This window comes from Rousettus aegyptiacus, unplaced genomic scaffold (genome assembly GCF_014176215.1).
Source record: "Rousettus aegyptiacus isolate mRouAeg1 unplaced genomic scaffold, mRouAeg1.p scaffold_m13_p_4, whole genome shotgun sequence".
Lineage (NCBI taxonomy): Eukaryota > Metazoa > Chordata > Mammalia > Chiroptera > Pteropodidae > Rousettus > Rousettus aegyptiacus.
Genome location: NW_023416307.1, coordinates 138,750,680 through 138,774,104, shown reverse-complemented (window position 1 = coordinate 138,774,104; position 23,425 = coordinate 138,750,680). Strand labels below are relative to the sequence as shown.

At 36.4% G+C, this 23,425-nt stretch overlaps 1 protein-coding gene across 7 annotated transcripts in view; it reads left to right on the top strand.

Annotated features, from left to right (window-relative positions):
* Positions 1-23,425, top strand: part of THRB (thyroid hormone receptor beta) — a 319,642-nt gene that overhangs the window by 130,865 nt on the left and 165,352 nt on the right. For all 7 annotated transcript variants that reach the window (XM_016124883.2, XM_016124877.2, XM_016124879.2 and 4 more), the window contains exon 2: positions 9,939-10,010. The gene's annotated coding sequence lies outside the window, so the exon portion shown is untranslated. The remainder of the gene's footprint in view (positions 1-9,938; positions 10,011-23,425) is intronic.

The window sequence follows — 23,425 nt, the reverse complement described above, 5'->3', positions numbered from 1 at the left end:
AAGTGAAATTTGTTCCTGTTAGAAAGATAAGGTTTATTCTCACGTGCCTGAATTGGTTCCTTCCCATGTGTTTGCTAGCTCTTCTGTAGGCCCACAATTTCAATGACCTGAGAAAGACTTTACACCCTGAAAAGAGAGATAAAGGGAACTCAAGACCATGAACTCCTTTATCACAGCGATGCACATAGGTGCTCACACCATTCTTCATTGTCAGTTGCAGGACCCTTTGTTTCTATTTCAACAAGTGTCTTTGTGTTTCTCAGAATGAGCTGGCTCTCTCTCTCCCAGCTGTCGGATATGCAAGAGAACTTCATGGAAAGCAAGAGTATAGATGGTTCCCTGTAAGGTTAGAGGTGAGCTCCCATCACTTAGTCACAGTTGCCATCTGCTCTCGTGTGTGCTTGTGCTACAGACATTGTTACAGTGGGGGGACAGGAAGTGTCTTTTACAGGCGTTGAGCTTCTTGTTTCTTGGAAGAACCTTTTTTCTCCTGGCTCTGCCCTGACTGATTTACTGTGTGACTTCGAAAGAGTGTTTTAAGGACTTGTTCTGGGAAAGAGTATAACAACTTACAAAGGTATATGCATGATGGTAAGTTAACAGCAAGAAAAAAGCAAGAAGGCAAAGGAAAACAAGAACAGATACAAATAAGGAGCGAGAGATTAGGTTAATATGCAAAATGTATACTGTTATTCATTCAACAACATTTTATTGAGTGCCTAATATTTTCCAGGAACCCTGTGTTAAAACACATTTTTCAGACTTAGTTGCAACACAGTAATGATCCATGAAATGTATCTTAGTGAGTGAGTACCATTTTTAATAGAATAGTATGCAAAGGCCAGAACAGAATAGAATAAAAAATATCAGAGGACATTGTGCAAAGTAAGAGTATTATTTAGCAAAATGTGTGTTTCAGATTTTGTGTGTGTTTGTGTATTGGGTCATGATATAAAGTGTATTTCTTACTGTGGCCATAGTAAGAGATAATTTGTAGACCACTGACTTACAGGTATGTACAAATTTTGGTTATGAAAGGTATCCATGAATTTTTCCTATCCTAAGAGCAAAGATTTCAATATTCATCATTAACCAAGATGTGTGTTATAGGGTTTTATCAGACTGAGAAAGTTTACTTTCATTCCTACTTTGCTGAGTTTTTATCATAAATGGATTTGAATGATATAAATGCTTTGAATGATATAAGTAAATGCTTTTTCTGCATCCACTGAAATAATCATATGCTTTTTTCCGTTTTTCTTTAAATGGAATGCTTTGCATTGATTGATTTTCCAATATTAAACCAACGTTCTATTTCTAGAATAAACTTCTCTTGCTTATATAATATGTTACCCTTTTAAAAATATCTCAGAATTCTGTTTGCTAATATTTCATTTAGTATTTTCCTCCTTAATTCATAAGGGATATTAGTTTGTAATTTTCTTTTCTTGTAAAATTCTTATTTGGTTATGGCCTCAAAGCTGGGGTGGCCTCACTAAATGAGTTCTATATAATGAGTTGAGACATGATCTGTCTTTTGCTATATTCTGAATGAACTGTGTAAGATCGACATGATTTTCCCTTAAGTGTTTGGAAATATTCACCAATAAAGCAGTTTAAGATTGGAGAATATTTTGTGAGGAAATTTTAAAGTACAAAGTCAATTTCTTTATTGGAAATAGGACTATTCACATTTGTATTATATTTTTCCTGTTTTGGTAAAATTTTTTAATAGTTTACCCATTTCATCTACATTTTTAAATATTCCTGTAAAGTGTTCATTAATCCTCTTACTATTGCTTATATTTCAATTTACCTACATTTTAAAACTACAAGACAATTATTGTTTTAAACAGTTAACATTTATTTATATTCGCTGCACATTTACCATTTTTGTTGCTCATTATTCTTCTCTATATTTCCAAGCTTCCATCTGGATATTTTTCCTTAAGTACACCCTTTAATATTCTTTTAGTGTTGATCTGCTAATGGAAAATTCTCTTAGGATTGCTTCCATCTTCATTTTAAAACAGCCTTATTGAGGTCTAATTGACAAAGTAAACCAAATGTATATATATACAGTTTGGCAAGTTTTAACAGATGTATACACGGTTAAAACATTAACCGCAATTGATATAATGAGCATATCCGTTACCCTCGAAGTTTTTTATGCCCCATTTTGATTCTCCAAATGAAGAGCATAACTTTGGAGGCACTGAGAACAAACCCATCTTTTCCTGCATCTTTGCTTTGGGTTCAGCAGTGAACTAGATAAAAATCTTCTAATTTCCTGGGCCAGAGTAATAATAACGATAATAGCTAACACATCTCTAATGCTTATATGTGCCAGGTACTGTTCTAAGTACTTTGTACGTTTTAATACTTCATTTATGTAACTTAATTTGCATCACAACTCTATGAATTAGGTGTCATTATAGCCCCATTTTACCATTGAGGAACCTGAGGTGGGCTTTAGAGCTTCCTAAAAGAGTGTCTTGGGGCATGATCATGCATGTGCATCCTTTCACCTGGTGCCAATCATCTACCTGGAGGTTAAGTGGTGTCTCAATATCAAGCACAGATGTGTTGTTTTCCATCCCTTTCTCTTGTATTTATTTTAGAAAATTTGTAAACTATAGGTGAATATACAGAATAAAATTTAAATCACCAATAACCCAACCACTCAAATAATTGTATATCCTTTAGCATTTTGCCATTATAGATAACACCACATGAACATTTTGTCACTAAAGCATTGTATATAGCCATAATCATTTATTTAAGATAAATTTTGAGAAGTAGAAATGCTGAATAAAAGAACAAGGAAAACTTTAGGCTTTGACGCACTCACTAATGTCTTAGTAGTTGGTGGAGGGTGGGGGTGTGAAGGAGAGGGTGCACGGTGAGCAGATGAATGTCAAAGTAGTCACATGTAAGAAAGAATATTCCAGTACCAGAGTACTGACCAAAAAAAGCCTCCAAGAGATCTCCGATACGAAGATTCTGTAGTGCCTGTTTATTTTTTCTTTTTAGAAAAAGAAAATGAATTTTTATTTTTTAGTAAATAGCTTTCTTTCAGCAGATACCACTGAATTTGGAGATATAGAGCCTTTCATTGTTTACTTTGTTTGTTTGTTTTTACTGTTCATTATGTTGCTCCAATTCCAACTGTGTTCATTTGGTCAAAAGAATTATTACCAAGTTAGTTCTGGTATATAATCTGGACTGACAGCCCCAACGTCTAGATTCTGCTATTGCTCCTTCACGGACAGCGGTTTCCCTGCCATGCTTTGTTTGAAGGTCCTCCAGGGGTTGTTCTATGGAGCGATGAATGCCATCTTTGTTTGAATGAGCGGGAGGGAGAATAATCTAATTCTACCAAAGAGAGAAGATAGTAAACTGATCCTATATTTCCATTGCAGTTGGAAAAAGAACAGTAAATGACAGCAAAGTTGAATAGCTTGATTCTTGCGTGGTATAAATTACCCAGCGGAAGAGATGTGTTGAGAAGGAGAGTGAGGATTTGATCTCTGCCTTTCAGTTTTCAGTCATTGTCAACCACCAAATACAAAAGTTGGCTCAGCAAACCTTGGCTTCGTCCAGGATACTAGGGAAAGAGCCAAGAGATTTTTTTCCCCTGTTAAGTTGCTCTGGATTGGTCTTTTGTGGATATGTTTACATTGGTGAATAAAGTCAGAGTACTTTAGTCATTTTGTCACAGTAGTGTTTTTCAGAATGTGGGTTGGGCCCTATGAGTGGGTAATGAAATCAATTTAGCTGGTCACTTCTGACTTTTCTTTAGTGAAATAGTGTTTAAAATAGAAAAGAATCATATAGAGTTGAATGGAATAGAAAATACCAAAGTGCATTACATAACTAAGAATCTTATTTCGTGAAACTTTTGTTTTAGACACACCCATCTCTACATATGTACATGTGTTATAGATTAAAACATATTTTTTATTATGCATCTTAGTCAAATAATTATTTCTGGGAATTTTTTACATTAAAGATATGGGATTTGTTTTTTTCTTTTTCATTTTTCTGGGAATATTTTTTTTAATATAGACAATTTTCCAAAAGTTGTTTGTTTGGAATTGAACAGATCAAACTTTGAGGTTTGAGGCTGAGGTGAGCAGAGAAAGTCTTCACGTTCATATGGACAGTAATTATCTTCTTGCTGATGAAAACTCTAAATAGAAAAAAAAAATGGCTTATCTGAGCTTGTCTTTATTCTGGTTCTGTATAGAAAACAGCTCTGATAATGACACCTCTTTTCAGATATCCAAAGGAAAACACCTCAGGGTTAGAAAACCAACATAGTGGCATTCAAATACCAACCCTAAAGGTCACCATACTTTGACAAGAGGACTGCTCATGGTAATACTATATACCTACTTGCTTGTGATTGGAGTTAAGAATTTACCAAACAATGGAGTCACTAAGAGTTGATCGTGATAAACATGTGCTGATTTTAAAAGTTACTATAATAATTCAGTAATAGAATAAGTTTTCAAATGTGTAGTGTTTTTCCCCTTAATTCAGTTTAATTCAAAAGTGTGTTAATTGCTTTGAGTTAACATTAAGTAGACGCATAAACTTGAATAAGAACTTGACGCAATTGTATATAAGCAAGTTTTTCGTATGTGGGGAATATGCATACATCTAAATCATATTAGCTTGTAATACATTCCACCAAATATATTAATTCATTGATAGTTCATCCTTATGAAACTAAAGAAGATTCAAAGTAATAAATAAAAATAGAAAAAGACAATGGCTGCCTAGTACAGAATTTGCGAAGGATTTGAAGTTTCTGTTTGGATTCAGCAGGAAGGAAAAGTTGTGTTCGATTAGTAATATCTGTGATGATGTGGGAGGGGGACAGTGGTGATATCTATGTCATGTGTTTATCTCGGAACTTTTCAGTCTAGTAAATCTTTATGGTATATTGGAAACATGAGTCGATTTCTCCATTTTATAGAGGGGGGGAAGGAAATAGTAGGTAGATATAGCCCAAAGCTAAATCTTTTAATATATCTTGCTCTTATTTTATTTCTGTTCATATTCATCTAGATTCTTTGTTTAGGTGGTGCCTCATAAATGTCTATGTCTATTTGCTCCTTTCCAAATGTCACTCTTAACATGTTTGATCCTCATTAAAAGAATTATAGGAGCTTTCTAAATCACTTCCCCGCTTCTGGTGCTTACAATTTTTGATGGGGTCGAGGGTTGTGGGCTCCACTGAAAACCATGTAAAAGCTATACACTATCTCTCAGAAAACTGGATGCTTACACAAACTCCCACCTGTTTGTTCCAAAGAGTTATAAATTCTGAGTTTTACACTTAATTAAAAGCTCCTAGTCTAGTTGTCTCCCTCAACCTATCCCTCGAATTTCTATCAGACTACAACTTCTAACGTACAATTTGGATCATATTACTCTTGCTCAGAACCATTTCATTTTCTGTTGTCGTCACAACAGAAATGTAATCTACTTGGATTGGAATCCACACTCTTTCAAACTCTCACATTTGTAGCCCCATTGCTCTCTCTCTACCCCTGTTTCCTCCTCCCAAACACACAGCCTTCTAAGCCAAACCAGATTATTGCTATTTCCCCAATATTTCCTTCATTTTGCTTCTATAGTTATTGCTACCTGAACATCCTTTCCCTTACTCCCACCTATTTGGGCCCTTTCTAACCTCAAGCTCAGTGTCTGTTCTAATTCTTAGTTATTTTTGTGGACACAGCTCTCAGCACTAAGTAACACCTTGTATAGTGTCTTGCACATCGTTGTAGTGTATTTGCCTGTTGGCCCTCGGATCCTTTCCTTGCTCTCCCCTTATATGACTTAGAGGCTGCCACCCGAGGGTTGTGCTGTCCAGGTACCTGAGTCAATTGGCCTCCAACTGATTTCAGCAATTGGAAAGCTCTGGAAGGAGAATGGGAGACTGAAGGAAGGAAGAAGTCAGGGTATTTCTTCCCCACTGTCTCTGCCTCAGACCCTATCTGTGATGGTTTCTGTGTCTCCTCTAGAGCTTCAGCTCCTACTACAGAGGCCCTTAGAGCTTTCTGCTTCTGCTGGGTGACCTTGGCCCCAGGGCTCCTGAATCAACACTTCTATTCTTTGTCCCTATAGCTCAGGGATTTCCTGCAATTACTGAGTTCCTAGATGCCTCGTTTCCCTCTCTTTGCCTTCACATCTTTTTCTTTACCTAGGTAATCAATTCCCTGCATTAGTGCTTCTGTTTCAATATGTAGACCAATTTATATAGCATTGGTTGAACTTTGATTGATACAACTGGCGTTTGACGGATATCTGCTGAACTTTATTACCTAATTTAAAATTTCTTCTATGTGGGCATCTCTTTTTGAGTGAACCAGGTATAGGTCCTATATCAGTTATCTAGGGCACAGTAGCATTACCTGGGGTAGTAACAGATTACCTCAAAACTCAATGGTTTGAAACAATTGGCATTTATAAGTTCATGAGTCTAAGGTTTGTCTGGATGGTTCTTCCACTTTCACCTGGGTCTACTCATATACCTGTGCTCAGATATATGTCAGCTAGGTGGCTCTCCTCATTTTGCCTGGGCTCTCTCCTATTTATGGGTCTTGGCTAGTCAAGGCTGATCTAGGATGGCCTTGGCAGAGACAACCGACGTGAGTCAAATTCACTTCATGTTTCTTAATCACAACAGACTAGTCCAGGCATGTTCTCATGCCATCACAGAGGAGCAAGAGAAAATACAGAAACATAGCAAGACCTTTTTCAAATTTCTACAGGCAACATACCTGCTAACATTCCATTGGTCAAAGCAAGTCGCATGGCCAAAGTTTGAATCAAAGGGGGAGGAAAATAGACTCAAATAGTGAGAAGAACAGCAAAGTTACATAACAAAATGGTGGGCACAGGGAAAGGTGAAGAATGTACACTATCGATACAATGTAATCAGGTTCCATAAGATTTGAAGAGAGACTTAAGAAAACAAAGGTAGGTAGGTAGATGATAGATAGATGACGATAGATAGATAGATAGATAGATAGATAGATAGATGGATGATAGATAGATAGATAGATAGATAGATAGATAGATAGATAGATAGATGATAGATAGTTAGATAGAGATAGAAGACTTTAATTTTTTTGCCATAGTATTAATATTTTTAAAATGAAAACTTTGCAATAAAATACACATTGTGTAACTGCTAATTTGTTCAGTACAGTTCCTTTGTATATAGTTACTAACCAGTGAAAAAAATAGACCAAGTAAAGAGTCATTTATAAATAACATATTAGTAAACCAAGTTAAAAGGACTTTATTTATCCTTTAACCTTCAATTTGCATTAATTGGGAGCTGTCCTGGGAAACTGTGCCAACCTCACCTCAGGTCAGATGGCTTAACAAAATGAACTGTTTCATGCCCCAAAATAAATACATTCCAAATATAAATATGAATCAGTTACGAAACAGATTCTTTTGAAAGTACAGAATAACCACACTGTTAATATATTTGTGCCCCAATTAAAAATGTGTAAAGAATGCACATTCTGGGCTAAAGTTGTCCCAAGGAATGATTCCCATTTTTGCTTTGAATCTTGTATAAACAAACTGAGCAGCCTCCTTTGAGCTGCGATCAAATTCACAGCTCCCTGTTTTCTAAAGAGAAGAATTAAAAATGAGTATGTTTAAGTTGGAAGGATCCGGGGCTCGACCTTGCTACTTTAAATTTCCTTCATTACTAAGAAATCACTTTGAATTTGTCTCCTTGGAGTCCTCTAATTCGGTTTGTTCTTGGTTTGAGGCACACAATGAAAGAGATGCTGTCTGTTTGTATTATAGCAAAATTTGGAAGCCACTGATTCTGTTTTCAATTTTTTTCTCTGAAGTTTTATCTTTAGAACCTAAGCCTGTTCTCAGTAATTCAGAACAAAGCCTGTGACATCTTACAGCCTGGGTGAGATTCTTGGCTACCCTCTTCTTCACTGTTTGACTTTAGGCAAAATTTTAAACCTTTCTCTGCCTCTCCTTTCCTAATCTGGAAAATGGGATCATTAATAATGCCTACCTCATATGATCATTGTGAGGATTAAATTAAGCAATAAAATGAATTGGTATAACCTAGCCCACAATATGTACTGAGTAAAAGTTAAGTATAAAAATACTTATTATTATTAGTCATTATGTGAGAATTTAAGTTGTTTATACTGAGTCAGGTTCACATATATTCTTCAAAGTCTAAATCAGAATTATACCCTAAAAAATATGTTGAGGTCAATATAGTTTTTACACAAAAGGCACTGTTTATTTTTAAATATTAGTGTTAGAGGTAGTGGTGTATATTTACTCCTATTCACCATAAAGCGACAACAATTGCAAACACAGCTTCTTCTTGGTCTTATCAATTCAGTCTTTGAGAATGCTTTTACAGTATGTGTCTTAAATGTCTTGGTCTTCAGTCTCATGCTATAAGAGTTTATGATTGTCTAGCAAACAGCAAGGCGATATTGATAACTTTGGGATTTGAAGATTTATGACAAGTGCAGTAAAGAGAGACTTGGAAGAAAATAGATAAATACAGCCCCAAAGTCTTCCTCAATGTTGTTTTGAAAGGGAGAAAAATTAATAATAAGCAGATCGATTTTTAACAAACGGGTTTTGCCTTTCAGCACACTGAGTGTTGATTCTGCTTGGAGTCACCATGCAGAAGAGTCACTGTTAAAACAAGACAAGGCAACATCTTAAGTAGCTCAGAGTCAAGTGGCAAAGAAAATTCACACCCACACACAAACATATGCACGCCCACACATAACCAACAATCACTTTAATGATATAACAAGTGCTTTTATGGTGCCATAAACGTTAGTAAGGTGTTGGGTGAAAAGATAATGACTGAGCATATATTTATTCAGTGGCAGTTAAAGGGAATGAGCTGTTAGAGACCCACATGGTTAGCTCACACATACCCAATGTTGAGTCATAAGTGCAGAGGGATAGATACACAACATAATACATATCATAAAAACACACAACCTGTTCGTTGTCCTGGATACACATATTGTATGTAAATGTGAAAAAAAAAGTGACCAAGAAAGATAAAAATTTATGGTCTGACCTTGGAGTGGGGTTGTCAAGGAGACTATACGTATGCTCCATTTTCTTTTTAATTACAAAAAAAAAAGTAGGTGTGAAAATGCTTTCAGTGGTTCATTCTGGGTAACGGGAACCCGGATATGTGTTCTACTAACCTCTGTTTTTTTATGATTTGTAAGTTCTGCACAATAACAACAACAATAATTGGAAACCACGGTTAATTGAAAAGCAGCTTCTTGCTTGTGCAGATACTTGGAGACATTATCTGCTGCACAAGCAAATGCCTCGATCTGTTTGGCAGTCTCTTTCATCTGTTAATACCTGTGTGCGAAGTGTCCACAACATGATCACAGTAAATACGGTCTAGACAGCGCCGTAGCTTCCTGCTTGGATGCATACATACCCTTTGTTTCACCAGTGGGCATGGCCAAAGCTTCTATTTGTTAAGACCAACCCCAAAAATATCTTCTCAGATCCAGCTGAATCCTTTTTAGCACAAATTTTCTAAATTAAGATTCCCATTTGCCTTTCAGTCATTTTCCCAGACCAGAATCCAAACTCCTGAGTCCTGTCCACAGAAAAGTAGGGCTTAGGGATCCACAAGTGCAGTCCTATGCCTGTAACATGTTACTACAATCTTTGTGCTAAAGTCCCTTTCTCTGAAACCGTCTCCCCTTTGGAATGAGATCTTATCTAAGTCTATTTGCATTTATTCAAAATCAGAGACAGCTCTGAAACCAGACCCTATTTAAACACAGAAAAAAGAGCGGATTAAGCAAATGGTGGGGAACTTTAAAACACACACACACACATTTATCTTCTTGTGTTTCTTTTTTTTCCAGATCTGTGGTTTTCCTTCCATTGGCTGTCCAGCGTGGGTGCCAAGTTCCACACGTGATTTAATGGATCAGAAGGTCAGATGTCAGGTTTGACTCTGCTGTCGGCCAACTTGTGGTCTCTATGATTAATCCTCACTTTTTAACATTATGGGGACCATCTTCTAATTTGTGGCATTGCTGTTGTTGTTCTTTAACATAGTTTTGAATGTTAGATATTCAAAAGAATGGGTTAAAAGAATCATAATGGAGCAAACGAATACTACAAATTCACTTGGGAGAGGAGTAAAAATAAGACAGAGAGAAAGGAGCCCATTTTCTCATTTGTTATGTGGGAGAATTGTGCTCGATGAAGATCCAACTGCTCTCTCCACTCTCTTTTCCCTGAGTGTTAAAAAAATCCTAAAAATGAGATCACCCATTGGTTAGAGCAAGTCAGATAGAGCATGTAAGCACCTCTGTGTTGAAGATCCCTTTCTTTACTGACAAGGCTTCTGAATTCTCCGTCATCCCAAGATGTTTGGCAATATCAAGCAGCCCGTTTGGAACACTAGGCTGTAATTCAGAACCCAGTTTGTTTACATTATTATAACAACAGTTTCAGTTTGTCTCTGCAGTGAAGGTTGTGTCAGCACTTTCCTTTCTGTGTTTATTATTTTTAGCAGTTTAAAAGCTACCATTGAAAAAATGGCTTTCTGGCTGTAAGGTGACATTCTGGCTGGGCCGGAGCCTGGTGGAGTCTATAGAAATGCTCGCTGGCTGTGGGAGTCAGGCCTTTTGAATGCTGTCTTTGTGCCTTCCTTTGCCCAGGGCCTCTGGCCTATTGTCTAGGTGCCTCAGTTTGGAGTGACGCTATCTGATTGTAACCACTACTAATATTACAGTGCTCAGTGCCTAGGCCCTCCCTGGGGGCTCCCAGTCTGGCTGCCTCTGTCTCCCAGCCTTCTCTCCAGGGGACCAGTCACAGCTCCCATATCAGAAGACACTATTGGTAATTTATAGAATGATCAAGGGAAAGGGATAAATAAGGATTGTCTAGACCTGTGGTTCTCTAACTTCTTTTTTTTTTTTTTTTTACAAAGAACCCTCTTCCCAAAAGAAATCTTTCAGTGAGCCCCAATTTGTCAGACATGGAGAAGTACGGCTGTTCTGTTTGAAGGTGAGAAGGATGCCATAAACCCAGCTCTTTGGCATCCTCTTCACCTGCCCCCAGTCAAGGGGACTTCTCAGGTCCCTTACCCCTCCCAGGAAACCTGCCACTCCTCAGAATACTTGCACACCATCCTTACAGGGCAGTCCCCTCAATTTGTAGATAAAAAACTAAGAGGTGATTTTTACAAATGTTTAAAACAGAAGGCATTGGACACTAAAGAGTTCTCACTGTATTAATCCATTTTTATGTAGTTCTAGAAAAGGCACAACTAATCTATGGTGTTAGGAATCAAAACAGTGGATACTGGATTGACTGAAAAGAGACACGGGAGAATTTTCCGAGGTGATGAAAATGTAGTATATCTTTATAGAAGTGTACGCTACGTGGCATTTGTCAAAATTCATCTGTGCTTTTTACTGTATATAAATTATACCTCCATTAAAGAATAAAAACAAAGAGGAAAAGAAAGCAAAAAAAAATCTAAGCTTTTAATGAGTGAAAATACTCATAGGCAACTTAAAGCAATGTGGACTATCTATTTAGTGGGTTTAAGGTCACCATGCAATTTTGGAAAATAGGAGACAATGGTGCTCTTCCAATAGTTTCTTTGTTCAATAATCAGCAAAACCAGAAAAAAAAATTATCAGAGATTCCAGACAGTAGATTTACTAAATACTTTTTGGGATCCTCTAACCTATAATGTGGCTAAAGGATAGTATCTGGGAGTTCTAGGAGTGGAAATGTCAAGTACAATACTTGATTCAGGTACAATACTTGGACAGGTACTATTGATAATGCTCCAGAAATTCTTCATAATTTTTAAATGCTTTTCCATGATCTATAAAATGCAAGATTCCTTCTTCTATAACTTAGCAGAGTGTAACTTCTGGTGACTGAGGTGACAAGACAGGCCTAAGTGACTTCTGTTAAATAAGCTTCTGATGGACTAGATCTTTTTCGCTTTCAAGTGTGTCAAGTACTCTCACATGATTGGCTATGTACCTGCATCCTTGAAATAAGACATTTTGACCATCTAAAAAGCACTTTCTTCTGCCTGAAATACTTTCAACCAACCCTATTTAAATTTTTCTATTTGTGTGTCTTAGCAATCAGTAACATGGAAGGTAATTATTGTGTTTGAAATGCAGCTAAGGACATGGGCAGAGCAGTGGAACTCCATGGCAAATTCTGCCTTTTAGAGCCTGATGAGGAAACTGGAGCTGGGAAGAGCAAAGAAAGTGTTACTTAAAGAAAATAATGGCAGTGTTAAGAAACTGCAAAAGAGTCCTGTGGAACGGAAGCAGGAAGGACTTAAAGCTACTCAAATGTTTCAGCTTTTGAGGCTGTGTTACTTTTCTTCAGAAAGGACAAACTGTCTATGACTTGAGTGATTTCCCAACAAAGGGCTAGTCTTACTTAATTCACAACATGGATCCACATTGACAAAAGTTTAGTTTACTAATGAAGTTATGGCAAAACTTACGTTAAAAAAAAAATTTTTAATAACCAGGACATTCTTTAATTCACACATTCTGTGCTTTGCCTGCATGTACATGCAAATTTCCTAATCAAAATAATTCAATTTAACAGGATTCAGTTTAATGTTCCTAAAAGCAGAAATGAAAGTACACAATGTAAGAGTTGAGCAGGATTTGCTTTTTTTTTCTTTTTGCAAAATTTGTTGTTTTTCGATTCTCCGTTCATTTGAAAGAAACTGTTTCTTCAAGTGATTAAGAGTCGACCTATCTAAATTGAAATTATCAAGACAGAAATTGCATGCCTTCTCCATTTCAGTGACTTGAGGCCATTGATTTTTCTGAACCAACGTTCTTGAAATGTATGTATGTATGTATGTATGTATGTATGTATGTATGTATGTATGTATGTATTTGTTTATTATAGGTCAAGTGGTCTTACAAAAATGCAACATGTGTAGTCACATTTTTGTTATTCACAAGAACAATAATCAAGATAAAATGTCAATAATTGAAACCCGATCTATTGATAGTTTTTCCATTGATTTTTTAAAATCAACAATCTGAACCTTTTCAACCACTAAACTGCTTTCAAGGACTGTTAATAAGTGGGAAAATATCCTGATTTGAGTTTTACCTCCTTTTCCTTCTCCCAGCTATTTTCCCTATTGGTGCTATTGGGTTCATAACAACTTAAAATGAATAAAAAAATAAAATAATATAATATAAAATAAAATAATAAAATAAAATAAAATAAAAAACAGAATGGAAGAAAATTAGCAAACAAATGTAAAAATTATTATTCTTCTTGGTTTCCAGATAAGAGAACTGAGGGTAAAATAGGAGCAATGCCTAAAGATATCGCTGTCACAGTGGCAGGGCTGGGCTTTAACTCAGATCTCACTGTCTGTAAGTCTGGGCCTTAAGAAGAGAAGCAATGGATGGAAGCTAATCAGTATAATACATTTGCTGGACTGGAGAAATAGCTAAATTTGTGAAGAGGATAAACTGCTATTTTGAGCCTGTCCATAGCAGAAAACCACAAATAACAGTGATACACATACAAAAGTTTATTTTTCTTTCCAGGGCAGTAGGTGGGGTGGTTCTGTGATCATCAAGGACTCAAGTGCCATCTATCTTTCTGCATTTCTATTCTTAGCATATGGCTTTATCTTCAAGGTTACCTCTTGGTTCAAGATGGCTACTGGAGCTCTAGCCCTCACGCTTTTAATTCTAGGCATAGGAAAGTTGCGAAGAGTTGGGGAAAAGGCACCCATTACCAGCTATATTTTTCCTCTTTAGAAGGCTTTACCAGATTCCCACCCAACAAATTCTACCTATAATCTTTTACCAAGTCCTAGTTGCAAAAGATTCTGGAAAATGTAATTGTGTACTTTGTATCGGAAGTAAAGGGAGATTTGGTTATAAAGGGATATTGTGGAGACTTCTAGCATACCTGGTCACAATTAGGCAGCTGTTAGAGACTCCTCAATTATGGAAGTGAATGATCAGCTGATCTTATAGCCAACTGCATGATGAATAAAGGGAGCAATAAAAGGTAGATCTGAAGACTCCAGTATGTGATGATGAGCTTTGTGTTAGTGAGGTGGCATCGGAGACAGGAGAGAAGAGACGAGTGTGATAGAACTTCATGAAGAATGAATTAATGAAGAAAAATATCCATTAATTAGCTGTGCAGCTATGTTTCAACAACCACACCACATATATACACATATGTGTGTGGATGTGTGGATGTGTATAAATACATTATACATGTGTGTGTATATTCATATGCATATACATATATATACACGAAAGACATTTACCTAAACCTCTAGGAAAGGGGACCTGGATAAATAAGAAAGTTACATTTTTTTCTATGCAGAAAATTGGCTGGAAATTTTGTGATGCAGTCTATTGGCAATACATAACTAATACACAGATAAATATGCGCATGCTTATATACAACACAAATAACATAAAACTTTCCTAGGGTTCTGCAGTATCAATAGTAATGATTTTCAAACTTTTACATCCCTAAAAAAAAAAAAAAAGGAAAACAATAAAGGAGTTTAATTATAGGCTTTTAAAGGGAACTAAGAAGCAACTAGTCTTTCTTCCTTTCTTTCTTCCTTGCCTCCTCTTTCTTTCTTTCTTCCTCCTTTCCTTCCTCCCTTCCCCGTTCCTTCCTTCCTTCCTTCTACTCCCTTTCTCTCCCTCTTTTTCTCTCATTCTTTTTTTCTCTAATTTTCAAAGGAGTAGAATTATGAGTTTGGTAACCACATTTTCATAGGCTTTTCATTGCGAGCTCCTAAATGAGAAAGAATTTAGTCCCCAAGTCACCACCACATCCCTTTTGTTAAGTCAGGAGACAGTAGGTAATGTCTTGCTATCTTGCAGATGACAAAATCAAAGCCCATCTATGGTGCTGGTAAGATGGAGCCAGCGATGCCCTCGCAGCTGTTTTAGAACTCCTCGCATCCATGGTGTGCCGTATACCCACATGCACTTGGCCCTTGTGTATGTAATCCACATAGTGGGCAACAGTGACCAAGTTTGTCAGTACAACTTTCTTGGTACTATGTATTTTGTACCCTTAGCTCCAAGGCAAAAACAATTTTTCATTTTAGCTTTTAAAATCAAGTAATGTCAAATAAGCATAACTTGATTTTCTGAGTTTGATTACATTTTGTAAAGCTAATATGAGTCCTGTTGTTTCCCTCCAAATGTTGGAGAGGGGCAGGTGTGATCGGCATTGGCTGCATGCTACTCCAGGTGTCTTTTCAGAAAGCTTGCTGAGGCAAGTATTGTAATTTCTGTTATAATGTTCTAGACAAAGTCTCTCATTAAAAAGTAAATGCCTATCCACTTACATAATAAAAGTATAAAAATATGCATGGGAAAAACACATGCCAGTGACTAGCTTGGCAAGAAAAGGGGGAGAGGAAGGAGATAGGGAGATAGGTTATTAGTGTTTTGCTATGCTTCATTTCTTATAAAGAGAGATGGAGCAAATGGAGCAAATCTGAATGGCGGGTGCGTGAATATCTATAATATTGCTTTATGTATCCTTTAAATGTGAGTAATATTGCATAATTTAATTTTTAAGTAACCAAATGCCCTTGATATAGGCGACATGATTTGAGTCCTTGAAATTCTTTACTTCATTCATAATAATCTACTCACAAATTATATATCATACTTCTGTGTCTTTGCATATGCTGCTGCTTCTCCCTGCCCCCCCCCCCAATGTATGCTTACTGTTCCCCAGATAACTTCTTCAGCTTTCCAGATCCTCTAGAAAGCCTTGCCTGATTTCATACCCCCAGTTCACATCTGGGTTTGCAGGTCCTGCTAATCTCTTGAAGAACATTGTACATATTTCTATTACACTGTGGTATAAACATTGCTTTGTTTCTCTGACTTCCAGGACTATCACATCTACCTGAGTTGCAGGACACCAGTGGGCACCATTTACACACTGTCTAATCTGCACAATTATACAAGGCGGTGCACCTCCTTCCCCCTAGAGAGAGGCCAAGGAGAATATCTGTTCCAGTTTAAGAGATGGAATTGCCACATATTTACATAATGAACATTTGTTTAATATATGAAAAAGTGAACAGTCAACCAAGCTCTAGTTTCCTTGATGAAGAATTTTCTAGACAAGTGGTTCTCAGAGTGTGGCCCCTGGACCAGCAGCATCTACACCATTGGGGAGTTTGTTAATATGCAGATTCTCAGGCCCTGCCCTGGGCCTTCTAAATCAGAAACTCTGAAGATAGAACCCAGGAAATTATTTTAACAGGCCCTCCAGATGAATCTGATGCATGCTTAATTTTGCAATACCACTGTCTTGGACTGATCAAAAACTAAAAGCAAAGATTTCATCTTACCTCAGTTGAGTCTGGAAAGGTGAAGAGTGGTGATTTAGAGAACAGGGTAAAGGGGATCAGTCAGAGGAAGTAGCATATACGAAGACACAAAAGCGTGATATGTAATTTGTAAGTAGATTGTTGTGGATGAAGTAAGGAATTCAGGCTGGGAGGAAAACAGAGATGATACTTAGTAGTCAGATCAGGGAAGACTTCCTAAGGTGTTTGATCCAGTTTTGTATTTTAGGAAGAGTTGTATGGCAAAGGTATGACAGATGTGATGGCGGTGAGACTGGCCACTGTGGGCCAAGTAAGCAGCTATTAATTAGTCTAGGTGTAAAATGAGAGCTGGACTAAGGCACTAATGCGGTGCCAGTAGGAATGAAGAGGATGGGATGGTTTCAAGAAGTATTAGAAAAGTAAAATTGACAAAACACAGGAATTCAGGAAGCAAGAGAGAAGCCATCAGGGATTACATTTGGGTTTGTGTCTTAGGCAATTGATGTTTCATTCATTGAACTAAGAAAGACAATAAGAGGAAGGGATTTAGGGACTGGGATAGGGGCTGGATAAGATGAGTTTGGTTTAGACATTTATAGCTGCAGAAATTTATGGAACATTCATATAGAGGCGCCAAATTTACTAGTCTTTTCTTTGCTATTTCTTCCCTTATTTTTATGCTTATGTATTTTCCTCACATAGAGACCAATTAATTCAGCTGTATTTGCTTGAGATTTTTAAAGTTTTCTTAAAAGAATTACTTTTTTTAAACCACTGAGAAGTGAGGTTCTAACCAGATATTTTCCCAAAAAGAGTCAATTTCCTCTCATTTTTAGAACTTTGTCCCTCTGTTATTAGTTTATATCTATCTTTTCAAGATCCTGTATTAACTTCGTTAGATAAGGTCTGATTAGAACCTAGAATATTCCATCATCTATTGATAAAAATGTTAAAGCCTTGACCTTAGGGTGTGCCAACAGTTTTATGGCAAGTCTTAGGTTGAAATAGAAACAAAATTCATATTTCTTAATTTCTAAATATATCTATTAAATGTAGGAGAATGAGTGGTGACCTTTAGCATTTACTTGGATGAATTGAATAGTTCATTTAAAAATATCTCTTTCACAAAATGGAAAACTACTCGATTATTTTAAATACAAGTTTTCGCAATTGTCGATTTCTGTGTTGTGTTGACTTATTTATGAATATCCCCATCGTTGACCATCTGAAAAGATCACATTGATTAGACAGCTTTTTCTTGAAATGTGAGGAAATCATACCAAGGCATAATAATTTCTGGCTTGGGATTCTGCTTCCTGTTAATAATAGATGGAATAACTGGTTACCAGCTCCCTTTAGGCAAATATATTGTCAAATAAATATTTATTAAGTTTTTTCTCTATGTAAGAACCATGCTATGCCAATAGGAGGTAAAAAAAAAAAATACAACCAATTATACTTCCCCAAAGAAACCTGAAACTAATGGAAGTCAAGATATACACACAGGAAAAGATAAACAATAATTTTAGTTATTCATTATCATTTATGTTTCTCGCAAAATTATTGGGGCAGATTACATATTCAAGATATTAAGGTGAGGAAGAGATGATGGTGGTTCCAGTGACCCATGAAACCTTTACTGAAGGGATTAGAATTTGAATTCGTTTTAGAAGGATAAGCAGAATTTGACCTTTATAGAAGAGATGAAAGGGAGAGGGAGGTTAATAGTCCTCAAACCTGTTTCCAACATTTAGCAGGGCTTTTTTCCACATTTTTATTGTAGGCAATGGGTATTTTCCTTTCTGAGCAATTGCTGTATTATGGTTTAATACATATCTGAACAGTTTTTATTTCTACTTTAAACATGTGATACACTAACATATCTTTAGAGTAGACATTATCAATGAAGAAAAGCTAACAAAGATACAGACTACATAAAAGTGCATTTCTTTACAAATCAGAGGTCAACATTCCCATCCAAGTAATGCCTCTTATTGTGTTTTAGAGATACCTTTATTATGTGAACGTTATGTTGTAAATACTTAAGTGCCTATCTCCCCCAACTCAAATGAGCCTGGCTGAGCCAAAGGCTGAAATTACTCATCTTCTCACCTCTCATTCCCCTCCCTGAACTGCCAGCACTTAGCAAAGTATTTGGTACATAGTATGTGTGTAGCACTCAATTAACATGATGAAAAACCATCTGCCTGTAAAGAGAGGCAGAAAAATCATACATGTGTAAGCTTCATTTTGATTTCTACTTAGTCTACTTTTTAAAGAAATCACCTACACTAAGGGTTTAACATCAGCATCAAATAATGGTGGTAGACATACTTGGAGTTGAAAAACAATCAATATGATGGAAAGATCTGTGAATTTTTGTCTTTGCTATGAATGTAAATTATTTTTTATACTCGTCAAATATGGAATGAGAGAGAGAGAGAGAGATGTTCCACTTTAAGCAAAACTTACATGAGAACATTTGTATTTACAGAATAGATAAACTGAGTAGCAAATATTTATTTAGCAAAATCCTTATTTGCAAAAGGATTCAAGATAGCTAGCTGCTTTATGTAATAAATATCTGAATACACTTTAATGTGTTTTGCACCCAGCTTTATCAGAGACCCAGCTGGGGTGTGAAGGGGGCTCATTTGTAGAGGTATTTTAGAAATAAAGTTGCTAAATATACACTTGAAAGAGCTAGTACATAGTAACTTTGATCCACTGTTGGATTCTAAAATGAATTGGTTATAGACTCTCAGATTTAAAATCTAAATCTTATTCGAATAAATTTCTACAACTGTACTATGACTTCTGGAGTATTTTAGCAAAGGTCCTAAGGAGTATCTGCCTCTGCTTATGTCAGCTGTTGCTTTCTGGTCACACAGAAATATAGACTCCTGGAGAAAGAAGATATCCTAGAGATAATCTCTTTTCTAACTCAAAGTGTGGATTATGGCCAGTAGCATGAGAGCTTGTTATAAACGTAGACTCTCAGGGCCCTCTCTAGACCTACTAAATCAGAATCTACACTTTAACAATATCTACAGATGATACTAATGTACAGTAAAATGGAAGAAGGCTGAATCCATGTGCTCTACATGGCCAGCTGCACTGTATGATTGTTGTTGTTGCAACCCTAAGAACATTTGAAAACAAAACAGAGCCATTAAAGCTCCTGTCTTGGCTTGGGCAGCAATTGCCATTTTAAAGGGCAGATGTGCTGTTGCCTGGAAGCAAAGAGAGAAAACTATACAAAAAAATATGATTAGGAACTGTGGTTGCCTGGGACCTGAGTCTGTTAGAGCAAGATAACCTGTTGAGGAGAACATGATGATAACTTTATCGTGAGCCACTTAACACTCATCAAAATAAATAGTGTCATTTTATGGAAATCTTAGATACCAATAAGACTACTTCTAAAAGTTTTTGGTGGAATAGGAAGTGGGGTGAATGGGAGACAAGTTGGCATGAATATAGTACTCATGAGAAAAATGCACTTATAACCAAATTCTTGCATGAGTGCCATATCTGTACCAACCTGTATTGACCCATTAAATAGAACCCAGAGGTGCTTGCATTGTAAAGGGTGGCAGGATATTAGGAAAAGGATGCAGAGATAAAGGCTTTGATCTCTTCTATAACAGATTAGATGCAGGACTATAAAATGTACATGAGTCTATATCTACATACTGTTCAGCCACAGAAGATTCAAGCTCCTATAACAAGAAATATATCTTTCTATAGAATGTTCTAGATGAGTCGAAAACTTGATAATAACAATGAAAGGGGGGAAAGTCACGATACATTTCTTTGCACCTGGGCAATTATACCCTGAGAACTATTTGCTTTCAATTCAAAAGGTAAAGCTGAGGAAGGATTCTGATGCCACCAGAATCCGAAGACCCACAGAAAAAAAGCTGCCTTCCTGGAGCTCTAGGCAAAGGAAAGACGTCAAGAGTTGCTCTGCAAAAGATCATCAACTTTAGTTTCCCCTATGAGGAGTCACAAGACAGAGGTGGGAGCTGGACTTGGCCCAAGGCAAATATAATAAACTCTTATATGTACCAGCAGATTAGATTACCAATAACCACCACAAAAGATACTTAACTCATTTACCTACTTTTCCCAGGAACTTTTTTAAATCTTCTGCTTAAACCTATGGCAGCTATGGTTTTAAATTGAAAAGTTAAAAGGGTTTAAGTTTCTAACACTGGTTTATTTTCCTGGCTTGGTGATTAAGAGGACAAAGTGAAATTTATATTTTTATCCTTGTTTCTCTCTAAATCAGTATTTTATAAAAGTTCATTTTTTCTCCAAATTTATCTCTAGTTTCTTACTTTATAAATATGCTTTAAAATATATTTATAGTTGTAATCTGTTATGAACTTTTGAAACTATCTTTTCTGCCTTTATACTGTAATCTAGTCCTGTCCACTAAAAATATAATGTGAGTCAAATTGCAAGTCACATATGTAATTTAAATTTTCTAGTGACCACATTAAAAAGGAAAAATAACAGATGAAATTTATTTTGCTGTTACATTTTATTTAATTTAATCTCTAAAATATCATTGCAACAGGTATCAATATGAAAATTATCGAGATATTTTATATTCTCTTTTTCAGGCTAAGTCTTCAAAATCTTGTATGTTTTGTATTCTTATAGTACGTCTCACTGCAAACAAGCCGCATCACATGCTTAGTAGCTGCATATGGATGGTGGCTTAGAAAAACCTGATGAAAACCATAGACCTTCCTCCCAGAAAAATTCACATTAGCACACAACCCTACATAAATTTTCAGAGGATTCCTTAACTTCTAGAAATCATCTTGAAACTTCCAGTATAGAATAATCACAAACTACCATAATTTTATTGCTAGTCTAATAATTTTTCTTAATATTGACCGTTAGGGGATACATATATTATTTTTTAAAAGGAAACTTTATATTATTCCTATAAATAAAAAAATAAATGTTATCTGCCAGAGTAAAAGATAACCGTAAAAAATATATTTAACTATGAAATTTTTTTAAATCATTCATAGAAAGACCTACCTCCTTCCTAAACTCATCTTTCATACCACTCTTTGGGACACAGTACCTAGGGCTTTGAGACTCAGACAAAGGAACCCTGTTTTAAGATTTGTGCTGATAGGGTGTGGGAATAAACGGAGTCTCCGGGGACATGCTATTAGATCATCATAGTAACAACTGGTTGGATTCTTCGACTTGTACAATGGGAGGGGATTAGGGGCATAGAATGGGTGGAGGCATTCTCTTTGTCATGACTCGTGGACTATAGAGTTGTTTCTTCTGCTGATGATTCCCCACCACCACCACACTAGATTTGCCAGAAGACAGACCTGAAACTCTGCCCTCTTGGGAACTATGAAGCCAGGGAGGTAAGACCTGGGGTTGTGGCTTAGACAAGCTCTGCTCCAGGCCTTAAAGAAATGGGCTTTTTCTCTCATCGTCTCTGCTAGCTTCTTCCTTTTGTAATCCATTTGGTGAGAGCCAGTTTCAAAAGGGAAAGGAAACCAGTAACTGGCCACTTGACTTTCCTGAAGCATAGACCTCAAGACCAGGTTGCAAATTCAAATGCTAGCAAAAGCATGGCAAGTAACTTAAATGAGTCACTTCGTACAGAAATAAAATTTTAACTTTTAAGTGAAATCCCTGGTCTTTTCAAATGTTGACTGATTTCTTATTATTATCATTGTTACTACTACTACTACTACTACTACTACTACTACTACTACTACTATTTTATTTAACACTAGATACACCAATCAGAACACTGATGCTGGGTGAATTAGACCAACAAGATGACAATTATGCCTTCAGTCAAAATATTAGTGGTGGTTCTCAATCAGGAACTGTGTCCATGCATTTCATTGATACCACAATAATGGGACGGCTGAGATGCTCCTAACTTTTAGGACCTCCAATACAAGGGACAGTCCTGCACCCAAGATTCATCCTATCCCAAATGAGATACACTGAGAGTAATGGGAATCCTCCAGGTCCCCATGTGGTATTGTCAGGTTCAACTTGGGCTTGAAGCTAAAGCCCTATTTGGTAACAAGGAGAAAAGGCATTTTCCTGGAGCGTCTTTTGCCTTTTGGTTGGGCAGCTGTGGCAGACACTATAAGTTTCAAGGATTTGAGGTTTCTGGCCATCTTTGGCTTATCTCATGTTTCTGTAAAGCTTTGCAAAAAGACTTTAGAGAAAGACTTTATGTCCCCTTCTCTGGCTTTAGTGTGCTTACACTCTTCAGAGAGTTTTAATTTTATTATGAAAAATAAAGCTTTCATAATTTTATTTTTGTGCAATGACTTTCAAACAACATGACCCCAAGAAGATGACTCAATTCAGTGTTTATGACTGAGAAAAGTTTGTGTTGCAAAAATCCCACAGTAGAGAGTTCAGCTGAACACTTTATTCACCTGTCCCCGAAAGGAAGTCATGCTACAGATATGACCTTTTGGGAAGGGCATATCTTTGCTCTACATGTTTGAACAAATTTAGTTTACCATAATGCTCTGTTCCACAACCACGCCAGTTCAGCTGGGTTTTGTTTGCTGGGTTTTGTTCAATGATTATCTCTCTACTTGAAATGGAGATAATCTATGATCCATTCTCTGAATTTCATACGAATGATGGAGTGTTTTGTGCCTTTCACTCATCTAGACTTCTAGTGATCCATTATTGATCAATTGATCTATTTATAACTTTTTAACGAGATATAACATGCATATGTTAAAATACATAAAAGTTGATGAGTTTTTTTATATAGGTGTAAACCCATGTAACCACCACTCAGAAGGAACTGTAATACATTTTCAGCATTCTAGAAGATTCTCTTATATCCCTTTACCCACTTCAGAACTTAACCCTTACTCTGAGGGTTACCACTGTTCTGACTTCCATCACCACTGACTCAGTTTTTTGCCTGTTTTTGAACTTCTGATATGTGAAATTAAT